Here is a 22842-nt window from a genome sequence, read left to right as displayed (position 1 = left end):
TGTGTGTGTGTGTATATATATATATATATATATATATATGTATATGTATATGTATATATATATATATATATATATATATATATATATCTAGATATATATGGGTTACCTTCATTTCATTGACAGCTCATTTCACTGACAAGCAAATCAGCAAGACCAATTCACTGAAAGTTCATTTCACTGACAACTCATTTCACTGCAACACATTTCGTCATAGTTATATGTGGCCTGTTTCCCACTGTAGTGTGATCCTGGAGTTAGAATATATAGCAAGAGAGTGTGTGGGGGACTATGCCCCCCACATATTATAAACGTTTTAAACTGTACAGATGGATACAAGTGCAATGAATAACTGTTTTGCAGAAACTTTTTTTTTTTTTTTGCTGTGCCCCCCCACACCCCCTTACCATATATTCTAACTCCAGGATCACACTACAGTGGGGAGCAGGCCATATATAACTGTCGACAAAATGAGTTTCAGTGAAATGAGTTGTCATTGAAATGAACTTTCAATGAATTGGTCTTGCTGATTTGCTTGTCAGTGAAATTAGTTGTCAGTGAAATAAAGGTAACCCACATATATATATATATATATATATATATATATATATATCAATCAATAAAAATGAAAGCAGCTACACTCCGCCAGGTAAATGCTGTGTTGAGAAACACACAAAATGTAAGGTAAACAGCAAAAATTCCAACAACAGCAACCATGCGATAATTATACTGTCCTTGACATGAAGTTAATCCAAAAGCATCATTCAGCGTTGTTAAAATCCAAAAACGCCCTTCAGTGATAAAACACGAGTTCTAGGACACTTTACCAACACATAAATTTATTGTGCACTCAGTTGGTGGTTAGCGCTTTCACAAAATGCTTCATCAGACCATGGCAGACCGAGTAAAGAATACATTTAAAACCTATGTCACCAATCATGACTCTCCTAAGCTACAACATCATTTCCTTCAATAAATCAACTTAAAAAAGTTAATACATTCAATAAAAACTAACATTTACTAAATAATCTACCTACATAACAATTCATAAGTAAATAGAACATATTCATATTTAATAAACTAATTAAAACTGTCCTACTTATAACAAAAACCATAAAAACATCTTAATAAATGTGATTTCAATCATTCAAATGAATGAAAATATTGACTATAGCTAGCGAGCGTAAACGCTGCTCTATATAACCACACAAAGATCATATAAAAGCCTGAATAATAGGCGAAACATATAAAAATTCATAACTAAGTTAAATGCTGTTAACTGATAAAAAGTAAACATATCACCTTTAAATGCGCCTAAATCCAACGCATAAATAACATACCTCTTAAATCATTCTAGTTCAAGCACATTACCAGCATTGCAAATTGTCAAAAATAGAATAAAAATAGAATAAAAACGGTAACAACGTCTTTTCCTTCATTAAACTCACTCGAAAGAGTTCATACAAAAACGACCAACGCTAACATTTGCTAAAGAATCTATCTACATAGTATAAATACATAAAGCTTTGCTATACTTATAAAACCAAAAAAACTATCTTACTTACAATCAAGAAACCATAAAGACATATTCATCATTGTAATTTTAAAAGCTCCAGGTTAATGAAAATATACACTGTAGTTGGCGAGCATTGACGCTGCTCTATGAGATCACACAGGGATCAAATTAAAGCCGAAGAAAGCACAACACGTTAGACTTCATAGCGAGGCTCAATGCTATTATCTACTAAACTACACACATATCACAAGTAGATGCGTCTAAAACAAACGCATCAATACCAAACCTTTTTGAAACATAGCATGTCAGATACGTAATCAGTATGGCATGTTATCAAAAAATAGAAAAATGAATGTCTATGCATATATGCAAACAAAAATCGGAGAAAGTCAGAAACCTGAAAAGGAAACCAAAACAACATTTACTGACTTCTCCGATAAATAACGACACCTTAAATAAAACATAAATAACTTAATTAACTATGACGGAACTATCAACCATTATATCAAATCCAATATAAACAGAGGCATCCCACGTATAACGTAATACTAAATACTTTAAAAATCAATTAATTTATATATTTTAATACAAAATTCTTATACTTATAATTAATAAAAATCTGTTTGATTCAAATTTTTTAAAAATTTTTTGCATAAGACCTATCACTATATTAAGTCATCAAATAATCTAAAAGCTACAAATAGGTGATGAACATAATTACCTTACCCTAAGGCTTTTAGAACGAAGAACTGGCTTAATAGACATCCTATCATTTAAGCCCTTGCCAAAATCTGCCCCCAGGCGAATAATCCATTTCAATTCCTTTTCTTCGGTGATATTAGTAACATTCCCCCCTCTAGCATTGGGTTTAATGGTTTCAATAACCATGAACTCAAACATGTGTGTAGGACCAGTCGTCATTACGTGCTTCGCTAGGGCATTCGTGCTGACACCCGTCCTGATATTGTAAAGGTGTTCTCTAATTCTATTCTTCAGCAACCTATCCGTTTTGCCTATGTAGAAAGAACGACATTCAACGCATGTGGCTAAATAAACCACATGCTGTGTCTCACAACTGGCCACACAATTAAATCTGAATTCCTTACCTGTATCAGGATGCATGAAAATATTTGATTTACTATTATATGCACAGTAATTACAAGCTCCACATGGAGACGTCCCTACTTTACCCACAACATCTTGGTTACAATGTGAATTACATAACATCCTTCTGATATTCTTCCTGTTTTTATATCTAAACTTAGGTTTATTCCCTACTACTTCCGCTATTTGTGGATCAGTGAGTAGGATGCCCCAATGCTTTTCAAAAATGTTGTAAATCTTGTCTCTATCCTTAGTAAAAATCATGGGTATTCTGACATCAGAAGGGAACTTTTGTGCTCAGGAGGTAGAGAGGTAGACAGTATTTTTTTTTCAGAGTTGAATTTTAACCATTAGATACAACTTACTTCTTTCTTGAAATAAAAAAAATAAGACTGAATTTCTTTCCTTATTTATGATTTTTGTAAAGTCCATCACTGAATCAAAATGATGGAAAAAGGCTTTAAAATGCACTGAAGCCACCAGACCCCAGCTTAATTCAGTTATTTTATTACTTCTGTGCAGTCTTGACCAATTAGTATACATTGAAATGATAGAGAAGAAAAAGCTGAAATGTAAGACAAACTGAAAAGAGAAGAAAGAATATGTCTAGATCAGATGTGTCCAACCTGCGGCCCTCAGACCTCTTCCATGCGACCCCCGACCTCTAACTGCAACATCGATATACGCATGCCCCAAAACACTTTTTTTGTGTTGTGCTTTTTACACTCATGACCTATAAATCTGTTGGTGTGCGCATGCACCAAAGCACCATTCTAATTTGGATTTTTGCGCCAAAGAAGGATCTGTGTGTTTCCGCCGTTATTTCGTGCCAAAGAATCAGTGTGTGTTCTCGCTGAAGTGGGACTCGTGTATGGATTTGTCGTCATTGCCTTTGAAAGGGACAACACTTACCTGTGTTAATAGGTAAGTACGGAGGGAGTGAATGAGTGAGTACATGCATGAAAGCAGAATGTTTCTGCATGTGAAACTGAAGAGTGTGTGTGTGTATGTGTGCATGACAGAGAGACAGAGAGAGACACATGCACAAAGAGGCTAATGATGATCAATCTACCTACTGAAATAAGTTAGCTCACAGATATATCGTACATTAAAAGTACACTTTCATTAAATTGTAGCTTTCCTGACAGAGAGAGTGTTGTATTGAATATGAAATCATACCTCTCAACTGTATAGATTTTCGCTTCATCTTTCAATTTGTGTCTTTTTCTTAGGAAATAAATTTAGTCACCCAAGGTAATGCAGTTCCAGGGAGTAAGAATGAGACAGCAGCCTAAGGTTAAAGCGTCAGTACTGGATTGACTTTGTGGGATTGTAGCATATAAAGTGGGTCTATATTAGATCACTCAATGCTTAGGTAAGTGAAGGGTGATTAATTGACACCATGTAAGCGAAAGCTTACAAAACCAAACTGTCAGAACAGCGATTTTTTCCAAGGGAAAAAAAAATCACTGTTCCAACAAAAAAAAACAAAAAAAAAAAGAAAGCACATTAAAACATGAGATTAAGTGGGGGACTTTGCCCCCACACCCCTCGACATGGGGGGCTGTGCCCCCACCCCCCCTACTTATATATACCAACTCCGAGACCACACTACAGTGCCACAAATGGCAAAGTATCAAAGCAGCCAAGTGAATTCTTTCCCAGGGAAAGAATTCGCTTACATGCCGCTTCGATATTTTGCAGTTTCAGTTTTGTCAGTTCGACCAAGACGCATTCGAAAACATGCATCTTCGGTCTGCTGATAGGAACCCTATAAAGTTGAATTGTTTTTTTTCTGACAAAAAAACACCCAGTACTGTTTTCTCATTGGTGGGTTCTAAGCAGTGGCAGATTGGACAACTATAAGTATATCTTTGGTGGATCATCAATACTGGCAAATCAGGTGGGCACAATGTCATTTATTAAATGTTGGGGGGTTTTGTGTGTATATGTGTGCTTGTGTGTTGGGAGGGCGGCAACTGTAGATGATTATTAAAGACAGAGAATTACGGACTGTGGAGAATATGTTATTTGTTTCAAAACCTGATACTTGGGTACTAGGCATGCCAAAAGTAGATTTGTTAAGATATAGCTTCTTGCCATTTGCAGTGGATGGATATTTACATTTAATGGACAATGCTAGCAGTATGAGTGTGGTCCTGTAGGGATCTGGAGGATGCCAGGTCTACCACGGCCAATGTCTTGTAAAGTGACCTGGAAATGGAGATTGGGATGTTACTGAAAAAATACAGTAAGTGGGCTTAGAAATATAGTTTAATTAAAAAAAGTGCACTTGCAATTTGCAGGCCATAATTTAATTTATTTCAGGTAGTCCAGATCCTGGTAGATTGTATCCCATTAGACTTAATTAGGGAGAGCTATCCTTCCTGGGAAGTAAGCAGCCCTAGTTTCAGTGAAAGCTCTGTGGTTGTTCGCAGGTAGGAAGTTGCAGGATGTGGATACAATGTGTTTTATTTATTATGTTTAATGCATTTGTCATTTCAAAGCATGGTTTTCTTTGTTGAAAAAGAAGTCAGGATTGAATGAGCCATATAATGCTTAACTGACAATGATGGGATAAAAATAATATAAGTGATGTATAATGTTTGCAGCTACAGTTGTTTCAATGGTGTCTGTGATGCATAACTATTTTTGGCCTATGTCCCACTTTTTTTTTTCTCTTTCTCCAGATTTCTTGCTGTAAGGTTGAGAGGTATGGTTCCATACTAAATCAGAAGGTTGTATTTACCTTGGAAGACTTTTCAGCATAATTACGAGAAACAGAGCCTTTTTAATATCTTTGCTTATTTCCAATATAAACTGCCATGTAACCTTGCAAATAACCTTCGTATTAAACTACTTTAATTCTTTTGGAATTGGCAAGTATGCTTCATTGGTTCGGATGTAAGCATAGAGTGCTAATGTGACAGCTCAGTAAACTGTCAGTCTGTGAATAACTTCTGCACAAATTAAAATGTCTGAATGTCAAATGGCTTTAGATTGGAGGGAAGTTATATGTTTACTCCAGTATGTAGTATATCTTAGAGAGTTCATAGATTTCTTATTGATTTATTTTTTGCTGAGCAGTTGTTTGCTAATTTATTGATGCTCCTTTTGGTGGTGGGAAATTAGTTGGATGAGTCCATCTCTAGTATGATTTTTTTTCAGATATTTTTACTTTCAGACAGTTTCATTCAGTGAGTGTGTCATGTGATTACTGAGGTTGCCTATTTTAGAAGTAGGGGCTCCTTCTGTGTGTGTGTGTGTGTGTGTGTGTGTGTGTGTGTGTGTGTGTGTGTGTGTGTGTGTGTGTGTGTGTGAGTGAGTGAGTGAGTGAGTGAGTGTGTGTGTGTCTGTGTGTGCGTGTGAAAGAGAGAGAGATTTAATATGTATACTGAATATATTTTTGCAAATGGAATTCTTAGTTAAACAGGCCCCTCCCTCTTCTTGGGCAAGTAGACTTGAGTAACCAATATTAGATCTTGGCCAACTAGCTAGGAAAGTTTAGTATGTGGATTTTCCATCTGGTTTGATGAAGGCTATGCTACTTACTGAAGGAGTACATTCATGGCTATCCATCCATTTGTCGTATTGCTGAACTACATTGTTTGATAATGATAAGAACTTTTTACAGAAGTTGAAGTTTTTGTGTCAGGAACCTGTCCATACAGAGTGGCTTGTTTATGTTGCAGTGAAGGCTGTGGTCTTTGTAGTGAGCGTTTTAAGTATAACCAGTATTTCTGAGGTGGAGGAAGTCTCTTAAGGCAGGATCTTTCTTAGCCTGGAAAGCAAGCCAGTGATGAAATTTATAGGAGCCAGTGAGAGGCAGAGGAGAGCAAGAAGCTTTTTAGTTTGTTTGGATAACTAAGTGAACTTTAGTCATTTGACCTTTTTTGTCAGAAATGGTTGTAGTCTTTATTTTGGCAGGGTGTTTTGCTGAGGCACATGCCAAAAGGGGCTTTGCACTCAGTAATGGCTCTTATAAAGGAAGAATACAGGGATGTTATGACCACCTTGTCCCTCGATGAGATACCCTTACTAATGAGGTGGGCCATGTAAAAGCTTTCCATACAACAGAGACATCGTGGTGGTCAAAAGTTAGGTTTCTATCAACCTGGGTGTCCAAGCACCTCACAGCTGATTGCGTGCTTACAACATTGTTATTAATGTGATAATTTTTGGGGACATCACTCTCCCCAAAGGGGATGATGATGCATTTTTGGCATTTAGCTTGAGGCCATGTTTCTGGCACCAGTCATTTGTTTGGGTGAGACCCTCCTGTAGCTTATTTAGAATTGTTTTATTAAGTCAGTAATGTGAATTCTTTACTTTATTGCAGATTTGTTGGCTTATTTCTGTGGATTATAGTATTGTAAGGCTGCTAATGTTGACATTTTATGTAGCTGGACTGCTGAAGTGGTTTTCCCAGTGAGAAATGCTAGTGCTGTAGTGAATATCTGTTTATTTGTAAAAAAAAAAATATATATATATATATATATATATATATATATATATATTTTAACTAAGATATTAGAGTTAACTGTTAGATTAGAGAATTACAATTTTAAGGCAAATATTAGGCATTTATTATATTTATTCATTGTTCGAATGCACCTACAGTACAGCCAGGAGGTCGACTTTGGTCACCCGTGGCAGCGAAACAGTTAACTATATGATATATTTTATATTCGGCCCCAAGAGAATTTCTGTTCACTCATTTCGGCCCTGGCAAGCCAAAAGGTTGGACACCCTTGGTCTAGATAGTGTAGGGAGTCCAGAATGGGGTGGCACATGTGTGTTTTGGGGACAGAAGAGCTTATGGAGTCCTTTATCTACCGTGTAATTTGAGTTCAGCCCTGTAATTATGCACTTGTCAAAGTTTCAGTTGCTGTCTACTTTTATCATTCAGTCTTTAATGTTGACATCTTTTATGATTTCACCATTTGTTTGTTTTTTAATGTATGTCCTTTTTGCCAAGTCTCATGATGCTATATTCTTCGATGCCACAGTACAAACAAAAAATGGTTGGTTTCAACAATTGGCTAAGTTTGCGGTGTCATTCTAAAGGAATCCAGTATCTGTCTGCTTGGGGTGACATGATTGACAGACCTCTATGCTTTACCAGAGATGGCCTGCGTCTGTCACCCCTGGGTTTCCAGGTACTGGCTAAGGCTGTTACCACCCCTATAGTGCCTTTTTAGGTGGTGTACCAAAGACCAAATTACCACTGTAACAGCTATAAATAAGTGCAATCTGAGGGTCATGCTGCTCAACGCTAGAAGTCTAAATCTCAAGATGCACTCGCTCAAAGCACTCCTCAAAATGGAGAACATCGACATTTGTGCTGTAACGGAGACCTGGTTTAAAGTGGTAGAAAGCACCCCTACACTACCAGGCTATAACTTTTTCCACATCTTTCGGCCCCGAAACGTGGACCGAAGCTCCAAAGGCGGTGGTGTCTCCATATTCATAAAGAATATGCACACCTCCAGACTAGTAGCCCAGCATAACACATCTGAGATACTTCAGGTACAACTAACTTTGGGTAAGACAGCGATCCAGGTCATAGCCTGCTGTAGCTCCCCAACCATGTCCCTAGACTCTCACTCCATGTTTCTAAGCACCCTGGAATCTGTCAAGGTCCAACCCAACACTCTCATACTAGGAGACTTCAACTACCCCTCCATCATCTGGGAAAACTACTCAAGCACCAATACACTGTCCCAACACTTCCTGGAATTCATCAATTTCCAATGTCCTGGACCAGCTCATTCTGACCCCACTAGAGGAAGCAGCATCCTTGACCTGGTTATTACTAACTGGCCGACCGTTGCTCTACACCAATAGTCATTCCCTCCCTTGTCAGATCTGACCATAAACTAATCACCATGGAAATCCACATCTCACCCACACTCCCTTCAAAGGTAACCACCTTGAAAAACTTCTCCAAAGCTAACTTTGGGCTCTTAAAAACAGAGGTGGCTAATTTCATGGCACCCATGCCAATTGAAAATAGCTGCACGACTGCCAAATCATACACCGATGCACTGTACGAATATGTACATAAATGCATGGAACTAGCCATACCTAACTGAACCAAGATGCTCTCCTCCAAAAAAAGGAAGCCAATCTGGTGGTCTCCTGCCATTAATAAACTCTACAACACAAGGAAGAAACTGTTGCATAAAAAGGTGAAGTCCCAAGACTGGAAAAACTCTCTTATTAGCCTCAACAAAAAGTTGAGATCCCTCATCAAATCCTCCAAAGCCAGCTATGAAGAAAGAATTGTGGCAGACACTAAAAACAATCACAAAGCCTTCTATAGTTATATCAAGAACCTCACAGATAGAACACACAGTGTGAAAGTAGCGGACTCCAAGTCAGACTGCTGACCAATCACGAGTGGAGTCCCACAGGGATTGGTCTTGGGTCGTCCCCTGTTCAGCATCTACTTCTCAGAAGTCCAGGCCAACACAAAGGGACTCAGGCTGACCAAGTTCGCAGATGACTGCAAGCTTGGAGCCATTATTAGCTCCCCAAGTGATTGATGCAGACATCCTACAGAAAGGCCTCACTGAGACCAATGACTGGTTTCAAAACCATGGCATTAAGCTTAATGCCAAAAATGTGTAGTCATCCTCTTTGGTAAAAACTCAGTTCCCACTAAGTACCACATCGATGGGATCCCACTGAACACTGAAGGCATTATAAGAGATCTGTGGATGTAGGTTGACAGCAACCTCTCCTTCGACCACCTTATTGCCACTGTGGTCAGAAAGTCCTTCTATATGGCACATCTCATTACCAAGGGTTTTGTGTCCAGGAAGAAAGAGGTCATTGTGTCTCTCTACTCCTCCCTCATTAGACCAGTCATCGAGTATAGTGCCACATTTGGCATGTACCTCAATAGACACCTGCAACAGCTGGAGAGGCCACAGAAGTACCTCATGAAGAGGATCCTAAGCATCACACACATCTCCTACATGGACAGCCTCAAAAGAATCTAGCTGTTCTGTCTCATATCACCTACTTAGAGGCGATTTGTGCTTGACTTACAAAGCCATGTCTGACCAGCTCTGCAAGAAATGCTACATCTGTAGAAATCAACAGAACATGCTGGAGGGACAGGTTCCTCACCCAGAGCCTTCCCATGCTCTGGAATAGACTTCCCATACTTGTCAACTAGAGCACCTCAGTGACCCTCTTCAAGAGAAATCTTAATGAGTGGATGGGTAATAGAAAGTTCACTCCAGGGATCAGTCCAGTGGCTCTACTTGATAGAGGCACTGGGAACTAACGTAAGGTGGCATGATACCAGGGCACTTCTATGGGCTAGGCTTGTAAAGACTCCAGGGCCATTAGCCTAGTACACACCTATGAACCTGTAATAAGGGTGAAGTCATTATTACTGCACTAGATTAATATTCCTTATAGATTATCATGGAGGAGAACAGTAGCATCTTTTACTGAAGTAGTTATTTTAATAAATGTGATGTCATCAACATATATGGCGAACTGTATCCCATTTCACATTTTTGTTATGTCTGAGAAGAATGTCCATAAGGAATTAGCCCCAGGGTGTGTGGCCAAGATGGCAAGCAGCTAGCAGCACAGGAATGTTGCTCTGCTTCATTCATTCATTTCTGAGTGGATTCATTTGCCATTTTCATCAAAAATCCTTCAAAACTGCTGAATTATTGATCCACAGATTTGTGGATTATTTTGATGAAAAGAATAATAAATATTTCATATATTTTCCTGTCAAAATTTCAAGAAGAAACTTTTACTGAAAGAAGATGAATCACTCAAAAAAAATGTTTTGCACTTCATCTGCCTTACTGTATTTGTGTTTCTTCCTACTTTATTACCTTATTTTGCTTTTGCCTTTTTTAACATTTTAAAATGGAACCTGTGTTTTGAGAGACAGCCTTACAAGACTATCTGCAAATATATACAGCTGAGTATATTTTTCTGTATTATTCTGCATTATAGAGCTAAATTGTTGCTTAGATATCTGTTGTCTTACTGTTCTGCAAATATACAGAGATCAGTCTATATTTTTTTGGTTTTATAATTTGCACTCTGATTCCTCACATCTCTGTTGAAACTGGTTTCCCCACATCTCTGTTGAAACTGGTTTCCCCAACCCCCCTCCCTGTTCTTGGTTGTAGTTTAAATTTGGTGGCTTTTGCAGTGCCCGCCCCACTGTAGATTTGCTCTAGGACACTCCCCCGGTCCCATCACTTTACCGCATTCTACCTAATAAACCCTTTCTGCACTTGCTTTTAGTCCTTTTTAATTTAATTAAATTTTTTCAAACTGTGTGTGGACTAATATTGCTACATACTCAAGTGTGCCAGCTTGCACTGCATGTGAATTGTTTTTACTACTGTTTTTGCTACTTTTCTGAAAAAAAAAATGTATCTGCTTTTACTGTATTTGTGTTTCTTCCTTCTTTATTTTGCTTTTGCGTCATCTTAAAAGTACTCAGTTGTATTTATTACTGCTTGGTGTATCTCATTCTAAGCCTTTTAGTTTAAGCACTTGGGCTTCAGACCAGTTGTTTTACATTAAGAAGGTTTGTGGTCTGCACTGTGGTGGCAGAACAGGTAGCTTACATCCTTCTAAGTTGGGAACTGCTGATTGAGGGCTCAGTGTCTGTTATTCTAAAAGTGTATTCATTCTGGTTTAAGCACTTGGGCTTCAGGCCAGTTATTTTACATTAGAAGGGTTCGTGGTCTGCACTCTTGTGGGAGGAGAGGCTGGATTCTGCCCTTCTGAGCTGGGAATTTCTGGTTAAAGACTTATAGTGCCTGCATATTTGAACTGCTTCTTACTGAAATTGGTACACCTTGTTTGCTGTAGCATAGACTAGATCCAGGCCTGCTGAATCTAGCTTTGTTTGTATGCTTGTTGTTTGTTTGCTTGTTATTTCCCTGAAACGCTAATTCCACCTAAAACACGGCTTTTCAGTGCTTCTGTGGATCCCTAGTGATATCTGCATTGCTTACTGTACTTATTTTTTTGTTTCACTTGAAAGAAAGTTACTGTTTGTCGATTTTGCATTTGTTACCTGTAACACATTGCATTTAAGTTACCTGGCACTTGCTCACTAAAGCAATTATATAAGTCAGCACTAAAAATTAAAAGCACTACACCCTCACAAACTCCCTTTGAGTACCTTGTTCCCCATTAGCCCTTTTTTTTCAATTATAAAGGAATTCCCAGTACTATTGTAGCATGTCCAAAGGTCAGTTGTCAATCTCCTCTCCGGTCCAGCTGGTGAATCTGGGAATCTTGAGGCAATGTTACAACTGCCTCATGTACACAGACAACCCTCTCCTCCTCCCAACAAATTCCAACACATGTGAGAGAAGCAACCATATAGCCATACTGGAGGCTAAGCTCTCTCAACTCAGTACTGGCGAAACCAGTCAGAAGGAGAAGGAAACCACACTCACTACAATTCCAGTCTCACATAGACCTACCACGACAGTAAACCAAACACATAAACACACAAAAACATACTCGGAGGCTCTAAATAAAAATCTGTCTAAGCAGCAGAGACCTCCAAAGCATTCACCCAAGCAACCGCTACCCCAAAACAAAACACGTGCAACACATAGCTCACAAAGCCAGTGTGCCGAACAGTCACAGCTCTTAAGGCTAAACAACACACCTGATACACTTGTAATAGGTGACTCTATCGTCAGGCACACTGACGTCCCGCTCACCAGGCTGAACAAGGAGAAGGTCACGGTGAGCTGCCTGTCAGGCGCTAGGATCCGCCACATAACACAAGCACTCAGGTCACTCCAAGGTAAGTACAAATATGACTCAGTCATTGTCCATGCTGGTGTGAATGACCTGAGACGTACCTCCCTGGACTACATGAAAAGAGACATAGAGGAGCTCTCTGAGCATGTAGCCCAGGCCGGTATGACCCTGACCTTGAGTAGCATCTTACCCTCACCAAGAATGATGCCACAATATGAAGACAAGATGATCAATTTCAACAATTGGCTTAAGTATTGGTGTCATTCAAAGGGGATCTAATGCCTGTCAGCCTGGGATGACATGCTCGACAAGCCACGATGCTTCGCTAGGGGCGGCTTGCACCTGTCACCCCTGGGCTTTCGGATATTGGCAAAGGCTGTTGCTACCCCCATAGTGTCTTTTTTAGGCAATGCTCAAAAGACAAACCCACCTCCATAGGTATCACAAGGGATAAGAAACTAAGAGTAATGCTACTCAATGCCAGAAGTCTAAACCTCAAGATGCACGCACTCGAAACTCTCCTTAGCATGGAGAACATCTATATCTGTGCAGTAACAGAAACCTGGTTCAAGGCTCCCGAGAGCACTCCAGCACTACCAGGTTATACCTCATACCATGCTTTTCCGCCCCAAAACTTGGACCGAACCACAAAAGGAGGGGGAGTATCAATATTCGTCAAAGATACCCACACCTCCAGGTTGGTGGCACAGCACGAAGCATCAGAGACTATCCATGTGCAACTAACAGTGGGTAAAACTGCCTTCCAGTTTATAGCCTGCTACAGACCACCCTCCCAAACCCAGGAACCCCACTCGGCCTTCCTGAGAACACTGGAAAATATGAAGGTCTCTCCAAACACCATTATATTGGGCGACTTCAACTACCCAAACATAGACTGGGAGCATTACTCTAGCTCCAACACCCTAGCCCAAAGGTTCCTAGAATTTATAAACTCAAATGCTATGGAACAACTTGTTACCACTCCCACAAGAGGAGAAAACATACTGGACCTGATCATCACCAACATGGGGACTCTATGCTCCAGACCAGAAGTGTATCCCTCATTGGTAAGATCAGACCATAAACTAATCTCACTGGATATTCACATCCCGACTCCACCCCCTGACCTGAAAACCACAGTGAAAAACTTCTCTAATGCAAATTTCACACTCCTCAAAATCGAGGTGGAATCCTTCAAAGTCCCCGGGCCTGTGGAAAATACGGCCCAGACCGCAGAATCCTTTATAAACGCATTCTATGAACACCTTCAGGAATGCATGGATCATGCAATCCCTAATAAAACCAAGTCCCAATCCTCCAAAGGCAGACGTCCTGTCTGGTGGACCCCAGCCATAAACAAACTATACAATAGAAGGAGGAAGCTACTACATGATAGAGCAAAATCCCAAAAAGGGAAGGCATCTCTGATCAGTATTAGCAAAAAACTACAAGCACTCATAAAATCATCTAAGGCCAGCTTCGAGAGAAAAATTGCACAGGACACTAAGGATAATCACAAGGCTTTCTTTAGTTATGTTAGGAACCTGGGTGGGAATTCCCAGATATGCTCAGAATGAGTCCAAAATGACGAAAAATACACCGAACCCACAGACATTGCCAACATCCTAGCTGACAGGTTCAGCGCAAACTCCCCCCTGCCCTCCCCACCAAAAGGGCAAATATCTATCCCAGCAGAGTGCTGCCCCGCTGACATCTCAGATGCTCATGTAAGAGCTGCCCTCTCCAAAGCAAAAAACACAGCATCAATAGGACCAGACGGTGTCCCGGGCTGCGTCCTACATGAACTCCAAGAAGAGCTAAACCCAAACATAAAACTACTGTTCAATCTCAGCCTTACTACAGGATATGTACCCAAAGAGTGGCATACAGCAACAGTGGTCCCTCTCCACAAAGGTGGTGCCTCAACGGATCCTGGAAACTATCGCTCCATAAGCCTGACTAGCTTGGTCTGTAAAGCTATGAAAAGGATCATCATGGATCACATAAATAAAGATATTGGGGACCTACAGACACTGGATCCTACCCAGTTCGGCTTTGTTAAGGGCAGATCCTGCCTCTTAAACCTGGTTGATTTCTTTGAAACAGTCACCAAGGCCATTGACAAGGAGAAGGTGGTCCACACAGCCTACCTGGACCTCGCAAAAGCCTTCGATACAGTACCCCACTCGGGCATTATAGATAAGCTCACCAGCTTAAATATAACCCCATGTCACTAGATGGGTTGCAAACTGGCTCAAGGACAGAACCCACATGGTTGGAATTGCTGGAGCCATGTCAGACTCCAAACCAGTTCAAGTAGCGTCCCATAAGGCTCAGTCCTGGGACCTCTCTTGTTCGGTATATATTTCTCGGAGGGACAGGCCAACACGGAAGGACTGTGGCTGACCAAGTTTGCAGATGACTGCAAACTGGGCGCCATAATCGACACTCCAGCCGACACAAGCATCCTCCAAAAGGGCTTCATAGAAACAGACAACTGATGCCAGAGCCATGGCCTCAAGCTAAACGCCAAAAAGTGTATAGTCATCCCCTTTGGCAAAAACAAAGTGCCCACAAATTACCACATAGGTGGTAATCCATTAAGTACAGAAGAAGTAATTAGGGACTTGGGGACCCAAGTGGATAGCAATCTCTCATTTGACAACCACATGGCCAAAGTGGTTAGAAAAACATTTTATATAGCCCACCTAATCATGAAGGGATTCACATCTAGATCAGGGGAGGTCATCGTGCCTCTTTACTCATCCCTCATCAGGCCCATAATTGAGTACAATGCCCCTTTTGGGATGTACCTTACCAGACACCTGCAGCAACTGGAAAGACCCCAAAAGTACCTCACCAAGAGGATCAAAGGGCTCAAACAGATGCCATATGCTGCCCGGTTAAAGAAACTCCAGCTCTACTCAGTGGCATACCACCTGCGCAGAGGCGATCTGTGCCTGACGTATAAAGCCATGTCCAACCCGGAATTAATGGACATGCTGCACCTCAGAAAATCCAAATCCCATCGAGCTACGTGCTCGAGAGACTTGAACCTCAGCACTGAAATAAATAGGACATGCTGGAGGGACAGATTCATAATCCAGAGGCTCCCTTCACTCTGGAATAAAATCCCAGTCCAGGTTAGGCAGAATCCCTTACTGACTGTCTTCAAGAGGAATCTTGATGAGTGGATGGGAGATCGTAGGTTTACCCTGGGTATCACTTCTGTGTCACTGTTAGACAGAGGCACAGTATACTAACCTCGAAAAAGGGCATAGCAAAATTCATTTAAAATGGGTGGCGAAAGCCAAACACACTCTGGCTAGGCTTATAAATGCCCTAGGGCAGATAGCCTAGTATGAACCTATGAACTCTAAGGCTGTCATATAAGAAAACTCATTGAAGAAGGAGCTGCAGTCAGTTTTCACCAACATTGAGAATATATCCTTTAAAACTGATAAGCTAGATTCCAAAGTTGACAGAATAAAAGAAGACTGCAGAAAACAGATTGAATTAATCAAAGCTGTCATTAAGCAACAGAAAGGCCAGAGTGCAGCTATAGGAGATTCAGTGACATGAACCACAGATTATCAGGAGGAGAACACAATATTAACTTTATTCTAAAACAGAATAATACATTCTCAGAGAAAATAGATGACCTGGAGAACAGAGCAAGAAGAAACATTGTTAGGATTTATGGGGTCCCTGAACAACTGGAAGGTGACAACATGGTAAACATGCTATCATGTTGGATCTCAAAAATACTAAATCTTCCTAAAGCCCTGTCTTATGGAATAGAAATGGATCACAGAGCTTTGGTTATAATAACTCCAAGTAAAAAACAAAAATATCGTAGATCCATTATTTTTAATTTTTTCTCCAGCTAAGATAAAGATCTAGTATTGAAAACAGCCTGGTCTGCTTCACCCTTGAAATCTGGTGACTTATTGAGTAGAACTGATAATGATTATTCTTCCCTTATGGTCTCGAAAAGAAAAGCTTGTTTACCTTTGCTAAAGTCACTGAAGAAAGTTGGAATTAAGACCCATCTGATCCTCCTAGCAAAACTAAGACTATTTCTACCTGAGGAGAAGAAACATTTGACAGTTTAGAAGAAGCTGTTTCCTTCTTCCAGAAGAATCTTCTTCTTCTTTCAGCTTTTCCCGGTTAGGGGTCACAACAGCGGATCATCTGTCCGCTCATAATTGGCAGTGGAGTTTTACGGTGTCGAGTTGCCAGCCCGGCGCCCAACCTTCCACAGAAGGCACACACACGCACACACTCACACCTAGGGCTAATTTAGAGTGTCCAATCCACCTACTGCATGTCTTTGGGATGCGGGAGGAAACCGGAGCACCCGGAGGAAACCCACACAACCACAGGGAGGACATGCAGACTCCACACAGAAGGCACCCCAGCCGAGAATCGAACCAGAGAACCTCTTACTGTGAGGCAGTAATGCTAACCATTGCACCACCGTGGCCGCCCTTCTTCCAGAAGAATAATGTATTGAATTCTGCTGAAGACATGGATTTAAGTTGTTCATTAAAGATACAAGCTACAAAAATTAGCTGGACATTTAAAGAAAAAATAAATGCTTAGAGATAAATAAATCTCTTATCAGCTTCTTTGGTTTCATTTAGGTTGTTATAAACACATCTCAATGAAATTCATCTTAAGGTAATAACATTTTAATTGTATAATTAATACTTAACGTACATCATCTTCCCAGCCAATATGGCTTTTAACACTTTCACTAGAGGAAGCTAGGTACTTTGTAACAAATTTATTTAAACTAATCCTTGATGAATATACAAGGAAACATTACAATTAGTTTGTTTCATTCTCTTCATCTTTTTTTTTTCTTTTCTTTTCTTTATTACTTCTGTTTCTTTATAAAAATAACATAATATTATAAGCTTTAAACAGAATGGATTTTGGTTTGGGGGTGGGTCTGTGAATGTGGGGAACAGTAGACATGCAGTCTTCACTGTTTAATATCTCTTTGGCTTAAATTGATAATTACATTTTATTTCAGTAGTTGAAAGGTTTCCAGCTGTAGTTTTGATGTTGGAAGGCTTGTGGATTTTATTAATTTGGTGTTATAATCGAATGATAACTGGTTTTAACTTTCCCATGCTAATTGAAGGCTAGAAAAAAAGTTTTTCTATTAAATCATGGCTTGCGGAGCACATCCATGAGACATCTGTGTTAAAAGCTTTTTTATTCTAGATTATTTTCCCACAGACTCACCTGCCTAAAGTTTTGAGAAGTTTACTTGCAAGGCTTTAATTCCTAAGTGTTCCTGCAGCACTCCATTTCTATTAAGAACTATTTGCAAGTTAGTGAAGAAGTACAGTGCGATCTTTGACCCTGCAGATCCAAGAAGCTCACTGAAAGTCGGAAAGAATGCTGAAACAGACTTGACAAATGTTTTAATACAATTGTCTTATTTCTGTTTTAAAAAATGTAAGTAATGCATTAAAGACAAATTAATTCAGTAGTTTTCTAAAAAGTGTTTCTTGAACTGTTTTGCCATTTTATGTGTTTAATACAGCAAGAGGGAGCACTAGTAATGTTGCACAAAGACATATGATGTGAGACTCATAGAGGTTTTTTTGGATTTTAACCCTTGAAACAATGCTGTAATATAAAATATATTAGATAACAAAACACAAACTAATGAGTTGAAGATATGTAGTTAAATGTTTGTCAGCAAACAGCTGTTTATAACTTTTAATTGAAAATTTTAATTAATTTAGTGAAGAATATTTAGTTAATATACTTGTCCCTAACTGAAAGCATTTCAGTCATAGTTTGCAAGCTACTAGTTCTACATTCATCTGCCTCTTAGAAGTAGTTGGGTTGATTTATTGAAGACATTCATAACCTCTAAAGGTTATGATACGTGACTGCAAAAATGTTCTTGTCAACAGTTTGCTGGAGCTGGTTTGTCAGAATCTCTGCAGCGTTGCATGTTTGGTTTTATTAGTTTTTTTTTTTTTTTTTTTACATTTGGTTTGTCTTGCTATTATCTCATTAATACAAAACGGTGGTAAGTAACAGGGGTTTAACAGAAAGCCACCACAGAATTTTGTCTAATGGGAGAGTCCTGATAAGTTTCGGTATTAGATAATTGGTTGTAATAGTGAATGAAAGGCATTGTAACTTGTAAACATATGTAAAATGACTTATAGCTACAGTTACCCATTCTTTTAAATTGTTTTGTTATTGCATATTGTGGTTTTATACTATCGTATTTATAACACAGTGGTGTCATTTTATATGAAATACTGCAGTAAGGACCTTAAAGTTAGCTTTTTTCTTTCCATATTATAAATTGATTGCAGTTTCAGGAATGAGTAATGGTGAGTGTGGAAGAGAGGTGAAGAAGAGTGTAAAGGCAGGATGGAGTGGGTGGAGAAGAGTGTCAGGAGTGATTTGTGACAGACGAGTACCAGTAAGAGTGAAAGGGAAGGTCTACAAGAGGTTGAGACCAGCTTTGTTATATGGGTTGGAGACAGTGGCACTGACAAAAAGGCAGGAGTCAGAGCTGGACGTGGCAGAGTTAAAGATGTTAAGATTTGCACTGGGTGTGAAGAGGGTGGACATGATTAGGAATAAGTGTATTAGAGGGTCAGCCCAGGTTGGAAGGTTTAGAGACAAAGCCAGAGAGGCAAGATTATGTTGGTTTGGCCATGTGCTGAGGAGGGATGCAGAATATATTTGGAAAAAGATGCTAAGGATGAAGCTGCCAGGTAACCAGAAAAGAGGAAGGCCTAAGATAAGGTTTATGGATGTGGTGAGAGAGGACATGCAGGTGGTTGGTGTGACAGAGCAGGATTCAGAGGACAGGAAGAAATGGAAACAGATGATCTGCTGTGGCGACCCCTAAAGGGAGCAGCCGAAAGAAGAAGTTGTTTCAGGAATGAGTTTAATATATTAAATTATTGTATAAGGTATAGCTGGTATATTCAGCTGTTAAATACCATAAATGAGCAGATTTTGAAATCTTCTCTATTTTGATAGGTGTTAATAAATATGAATCCTGTTATTTAATTTGTTTTACAGAAATATAACATCTTTGCTTGTATTAAACATTTATTCAGCTAAGGTTAATATATATATACCAGAAGTAGAAGCAATACAGAGTTTGATGGGGCATGATAAGGGCAGAAACTGGCTTGTTTGAAAATTTCAACAAGCCTGGAATATTTTATTCCATTTTGAAGGTTGCATTTGTTTTTAATTCTTTTGCTTTCATATTAACTTTAGTGTCTTTGTCCATAACAAGTGCTACTTATGTTATTTTAAGGATATTTACACTAAATCACTTTATAGTAGTTTCTAAACATTTTGTCCTATATGATGCCACTATACAGGTGTCTTTCATTAAATGTTAATGGGTTAAATAACTCAAAAAAGAGAAGCAGTCTAAATAAATATTTAACACTGCATAAAGGTGACATTGTCTTTTTACAAGAAACTCACTTATTGACCAAAGATTTAAACAGAATTCTGTTAAAAGTCTATTTAATTTTAGTTGGCTCAGATTTGGTACCAAAAGAAGATATATCTTTATACTATGGGAAAAACATTAGGCTCACCCAAAATTGTAGATTCCTATTCTGATAAGAATGGTATGCTGGGATTGGTGGTTGCAGAAACTGATAAAAAAAATTATACCTTTATAAATACATATGGATACCAGGTATAGGTGCGAAAACTGTCAAGAAATACTTAGATATTATTACATTGCATTCTAGGGGTGTTATGTTGATAGCTGGTGAATTTATTTGGATTTTATCATATAATGATACTAAAAATTTTAAATTAACCAAATTGTCTTCAGTAGGAAAACATTTAGATCATTATATTAATATAATGACATGAGAGATCTATCCGACCTAAAATCGCCATCATCATTGAAATATATTCACTATTCTTATACATTTTGGACCCAGACAAATAATATATTATGAGATAGATGGGGGTGCTAATTGTTTCATGTCCCTTATCTGACCGTAACTCCATCACATTTAAATTAACTTTAAGCCCAAATGATTTAATTTTTTGCCAAAGAATCCCGGTATTAATAATTAAAATAAAAGGCTTCCAAGAATGTTTTTAAGGAGATTAATCAGATTGTAGATTTCAACAATAATGGTGAGGTTACTGACATGATACTATGGGACACATTAAAGGCCTTTCATTATGGGAAAATTAATAACTGGTACATATCCAAGAGGAAAGAATGGGACAAAGAGCTAATTGTTCTTCAAGCTGAAATTGAGAAATTAAAATGAAATCTTAAATCTAATGATATAACCGCAAACACCTAGCTAAAAAAATCTAAACAAGAAATATCTAGACATTATTCAGCATACGATTTCCATTAATTTAGAAAAAAATAAAACTGCAGTCTTACTCAATAAACCCCAAAAGCCTACCCAAAATAGCAGTTAGATCGAAACTTGGCTTATAAATGCCCTTGGGCAGATAGCCTAGTATGAACCTAAAACATGAATAAAATAAATCACATCAAATAAAATAAAACTATTAAAGCAACAGTTCTGAAAGATATATTAAAATGATTTAAGTGTTATGAAGAAGTTAATGAAACAAAGCTAAACCTGAACAACTGTAACATCTTAGATTTTTAAAAGAAAATATGCAAAATAAATTATCGAAAGACCAGAAATGTAAGATAGACAAGCCCTTTTCATTAAGGGAATTAAAAGAACAAATTAAACATCTAAAAGCTAATAAACCACCAGGTTTAGATGGGATAATTCCAGAACTATACAAACTTTTGCCTTATAATATTCTAAAAACTTTATTAAATACTTTTGAAGAAGTCAAGAGTACATTTAATATTCCCTCTTTTTGGAAATATTCTCTTATTACTTCCATTTTAAAATCAAATAAAGACCCTGATTCATGTTCATCCTATCAACCTTTATCTCTTTTGAATATAGATTATAAGATCTTCATGTCTATCTTGGCCAAAAGACTAAATCCAATAATTACAGGTTTAATAAATGAAGATCATTCAGTAGGAAAGTTCAAGATAACATAATAAGGCTTTTATCCTTGATTGACGTAGCTAACAAAACAAGAAAGAACTATATATAATAAGTTTGGATATGGGTAAAGCTTTTGATTCAGTTAACAGGTCAAATATTTTCAGAATAATAAATGAGTACAACCTTTGGCCAAAAGACTAAATCCAATAATTACAGGTTTAATAAATGAAGATCAAGCAGGATTTATACTCAGTAGGAAAGTTCAAGATAACATAATAAGGCTTTTATCCTTGATTGACGTAGCTAACAAAAACAAGAAAGAACTATCTATAATAAGTTTGGACATGGGTAAAGCTTTTGATTCAGTTAACAGGTCATATATTTTCAGAATAATAAATGAGTACAACCTTTCCATTGATTTTATAGAACTAATTAAAAAGCATTATGTTAATTCTATATCTTTTGTAAAGATACGCTGATTCACATCTAGTCCCTTAAATGTCTCTAAAGACACTGAACAGGGATGCCCCTTATGCCCTCTGCTATTTGTACTTCTTATAGAACCATTTGCCAGTTTCATAAGATCTAACATAAACATCAAAGAATACAAAGTAAATGATTTGCTGTCACCCAAAATTAATTTATTTGCTAATGACATCCTGATCACTTGTTGAAATATTGAATTATCACTTGATTACTTAGCTCCATGGACTTTTTTGAAAAGATCTCAGGGTTGAAATGTAATCATAATAAAATCAAAACTCTTCTAATAAATAAAGAGATAACCCCTAAGTTAGCCTCTTTTAAAAACTTTAACTGGGGTAATTCACAGCTGAAATACTTAGTAATTATCTTTAAGACTAAATATAAAAAAAATCAATCTGAGTTAATTACCAGTACCTAATTGATATAAAACTAATAGATACCTGGAATAAGTTATTCTTCACTTTAGAGGATAGCTTAACTTTAATAAAAATCATTTTACTAACAAAAAGTCTTATTTTTTTGTAAATCATTAATTTTCCCCATTCTAAAGTTGTCATAAAAAATAAATTCTATTCTACTAAAGTTCTTGTGGCACCCAAAAAAGCAAGAATCTCCTTACACTGGCATGCCTTAAGCTGGGAGGAGGGAAGTAAAGGTTTCCCCAGTATCGACTTATACACCAAATCCATTGTTATTAAAGTAATACTTATGTGGCTAGACTGTTCTTACTATTCCTGCTGAAAATCAATTCATGAAACCATGAAAACAAATAACAATAAATTGAAATATTGATAGCAATGTCGTTCCTTGGGTCATATAAATTTATGTATTAACTGATAAACATAAGTATACTCTCTTTTTCCCCGCATTAACCAAGTTCTTTTAATATTCAAAAGATTTATGTTCTCAATTTTGTTTATTTATAATATCCTA

The sequence above is a fragment of the Protopterus annectens genome, chromosome 7.part0 (assembly GCF_019279795.1).
Source record: "Protopterus annectens isolate FY-2018-M chromosome 7.part0, PAN1.0, whole genome shotgun sequence".
Taxonomy (NCBI): Eukaryota; Metazoa; Chordata; order Ceratodontiformes; family Protopteridae; genus Protopterus; species Protopterus annectens.
Note: the sequence above shows the minus strand (reverse complement) of the source record.